Raw genomic sequence first — 4,084 nt, 5'->3', positions numbered from 1 at the left:
AAACCAGTCAATCCTAAAGAAAATCAACTCTGAATATTCATTGGAAGAACTGATGCTGAAGCTGCAATATTTTGGCCACCTGATGTGAAGAGCCGATTCCTTGGAAAAGACCCTGATGCTGGGAAAGATTGAGGGCAGGAGGAGAAGGGGAGACAGAGGATGAGATGGCTATATAGCATCACCGACTCAGTGGACATGAATTTGAGCAAACTCTGGGAGACAGCGAAGGACAGGACTTAGCGACTGAACAACAATCAGCCTGTGATCTCAGGAAATAAACCCTGAGTTAGAGGGTAAACAGAGATGTTTTCAATTCACTCTCCAGTGGTTTAGCAAGAAGGAATGATAAAGACAAAAAATTCACCTAAGCAGTCCGTGGTCACGTCAGACAGCACAGCACGGAGGACAGGTGAGGGTCTCTCCCCACGCTCTGCTGCTGCTCCCGGACACTAGCGCCCGCTTTCACGATTCTCGGTGCTCAGATGATCTGTACACAGATGATGGTCTGCTGGGATTTGGTCTCGTTTTAAAAACGGGGTCAGAGATGACATGTTACTCTGCAGTGTGATCTTTTGCATGGTTTTGAAGTCCTTTAAAAATCAAAGCAACGCATGCCTATGGTTAAAAAATAGTAGCACTAAAGGCCTTTAGTAAAAGCCAGCCACCCCAGCCCTTCCCGACCCCAAGGCTGCTCCTCAGAGCAGTCACTCTTAACTGCTTTCTTCGCTGCTTACCCCATGTGTCCATGTCCGATCGCTCAGTTGTGTCCGACTCTTTGCAACTCCCTGGACCGTAGCCCGCCACACTCCTGTGTCCATGGGATTTCTCAGGCGAGAGTACCAGAGCAGGCTGCCATTTCCTCCTTCAGGGGATCTTCCCAACCCTTGGATGAAACCTGCGCCTCCAGCACTGGCAGGCGGATTCTTTATCACTCAGCCACCTGGGGAGCACTGCTGTGAACATTCTTGTATAAATACCTGAGTACCTACTTCCAGTTCTTTTAGCAATACACCCAGAAAAGGAATTGCTGGATCATGTGGACATTCTATCGGAGAAGGCGATGGCACCCTACTCCAGCACTCTCGCCTGGAAAATCCCATGGGTGGAGGAGGCTGGTGGACTGCAGTCCATGGGGTCGCACAGAGTCAGACACAACTGAAGTGACTTAGCAGCAGCAGCATGGACATTCTATAGGTAATTTTGGGGGGAACCTCAAACTGTTTTCCACAGCAGCCACACTATTTTACATTCCCACCAGCAGTGTATAAGTATTTCAATATTTTTTTAAAAATATAATTCCTGATGGGCCTGACGCGTTACTGTGACTTTGGGACCATGGGTTGCAGAGGCAGACGTGACTGAGTGGCTGCGCACAGGCAGGCCTACGGGAGAGAGCACCGCGCGTGCCCAGCAGATGAAGGCAGCGCAGCGGGCGCCCACCCACCTCGCTCGGGAGACACGCAGGCTGTGCTGCTCACAAAAGTCAGTGGGAACAGGGCTTCCTCCAGGCAGCCTCCCCAGCTCCCCTCACAGGGGTCTGGGACACGCCCGGCCATTTCCTCGAAGGGGGCCACAGAGAACATCATCACACCCCCTCCCCTAACGTTCAGGAAGAGAGAGGGAGCGCAGCAGACTCTGGTTATCCTACCCCCCACCCCCATCAGTGCAGTCTCCTGGGGACCTTGTCCCGCCCTCGCCACTGTGACCGGGGCTCCGTGCCCCCCACCAGCCCCGCGAGCACGGCCCACGCCTGGGGTGAGCCGGACCCAGCATTCCGGCTGCCGCAGCTCCCTACCTACAAGTGAGGAGACGCCAGTGCGGGGCTCTCAGCCCTTGGATCCTGACGCAGCAGCGGGCTGGCTTCGGTCCCCGCTTCTACGCGTCCACCCGGCACTGCCATCTCCCTCAGACCATCCTCCTCTGCTGTCTCGGCCTGTGGCTTCTCTCCGCAAGGCTTCATCTGTTCCTCGATTCTCATGGATTCTCCCACCGCAGACGGGAGTTCAGCCTCAAGTTCCAGCTCCGGTAATTCCCACTCACTGGCTCCGAGTGTGAGGGGGCACCGGGGACAGTCTGCCGGGGATGTCTGGCGTGGCCCCTTTCCCGCTCCGGCTGGTACAGGAGGCTCACGCTCCTTCTGTGCCTCTGTCGTCCTTTGGCCATGACCAGCACTCTGACTCTGAGCCCTCGTGCTCCGGTCACTGGAGCTGCCGAGAGCAGCCACTCTTTCATCTGAATACAGTCACTGTATTTTGCGCGTCCGTCACAGCAGAGGCGCCCGGGCGGCCAGGAGAAAGCCGTGTCTTGGAGGCAGTGAGCAAGAGCAAGCAGCAGAGCCTACAGCCGTGACCAAGAGCTCCCTGCCTAACCTATCCATCACTGCAGCAGGGACAGGGGACGGCACGCGTTGTTCTCGGGTCCTGGACGGGGGAGAGGACGGCCACGCTGAGGTGTCAGTGAGGCGGACGAGGACAGAGAACAGGAGAGCCGGAGGGGCGGGTCTGGGGCTTGGGGGAAAGAGCTGGGCTGGGGAAGCGCGCGTCACAGGAGTTCAGAGCAGACACTTCAGAGCCCCTCGCTGGTGGTCTCGGTCAGGCACGTCTCTGAGGAACAGAGCAGCCATCAGATCTGGACTCCAAGTGAAGAAAGGCCTTTCCGCAGACAGAGCTGCAGAGCAAGGACCAGCTGAGACCAGGCACTGGAGGGGGAGCCGTCCTGAGCGCCAGGAAGTGAACTCCACGACCACGAAGGATGTTTCACCCTCGAGCTGTTGACATTCTCAGCATCTGCTGTGGCTCTCAACTGTGATGTTGTCAACCTAGGATAAAGGACCCGCCCAAAGTGGGACCAGAAGCCATCACACTTCAGTACCTGTCCTTGCCCAGAGGCCATGGCCCTTCACAGAAGCCAGGGGCCGTTTGGATGAACTCGAGTCCATGAAAGGCCTCAGGTGTTTCTGTGTGTACTTGCTGTGTGTGTTGTGTGCTTGGTTGTGTCAGACTCTTGCTGCTAAGTCGCTTCAGTCGTGTCCAACTCTGTGCGACCCCATAGACGGCAGCCCACCAGGCTCCCCTGATCCTGGGATTCTCCAGGCAAGAACACTGGAGTGGGTTGCCATTGCCTTCTCCAGTGCAGGAAAGTGAAAAGTGAAAGTGAAGTCTCGCAGTCATGTCCGACTCTTTGCGACCCCATGGACTGCAGCCCACCAGGCTCCTCCATCCATGAGATTTTCCAGGCAAGAGTACTGGAGTGGGGTGCCATTGCCTTCTTCAGGGGATCTTCCCAACCCAGGAATTGAAGCTGGGTCTCCTGCATCGCAGGCAGACTCTTTACTGAGTTGTATTCTATTTTACATGCTATTTTGATGTGGGTTTTGTTTTTGAAGATTCTTATAACGTGGACCATTTTTTAAAGTCTGTGTCAAATTTGTTACAACAGCGCTTCTTTTTTCTGTTTTGCCTTTTTGCCCGAGGCATGTGGGATCTTCACCCCCTGACCTGGGATCAAACCTGAACTCCCTGCATTGGGAGGTGAAGTCTTAACCAGTGGACCACCAGGGAAGTCCCTTGATGCGTGTTTTTTTAGCTTAGTTTGACGTAAACTTACAGAAGAGTTTATAGGAAAGCTTACACGGAACCCCTGTAAATCCCCGCATTCCCTTCACCTAGATTCACTGCATTCCTTTTAAAAATTACTTGCACACCACGGACATGATTCCACACCCGAGGTCGTCATGGCCAACATCCACTCCTGGCCAGGCAAGCCCCGTGTGCACATGACCTGCGGTGCTCACCACGACCCCAAGATGAACACTTATTATCCAGCCTCACAGATTAGGCCTCCAGTGCTCCCAACAGTTCACCTCACAGTCGTTTGTTAAGGCTCTTTGATTCCTATCTTTGTGCACCTATTTCTTAGGTTTTCAACGCCACCTTTAAATAAGAGTAGCCACAACCTCCCCCAAGCCTGCCGGGGTGCAGAAGGGAGCTATGACAGTCACGGCGCCCTGAACCTGCGTCCCATCGCCAGCCGCGGCACGGCCCACGAGGCACTGTGACTATGTCTCTTAAACCATCTAATGATC

The sequence above is a fragment of the Bison bison genome, unplaced genomic scaffold (assembly GCF_000754665.1).
Source record: "Bison bison bison isolate TAMUID 2011002044 unplaced genomic scaffold, Bison_UMD1.0 scf7180017845825, whole genome shotgun sequence".
Lineage (NCBI taxonomy): Eukaryota > Metazoa > Chordata > Mammalia > Artiodactyla > Bovidae > Bison > Bison bison.
Note: the sequence above shows the minus strand (reverse complement) of the source record.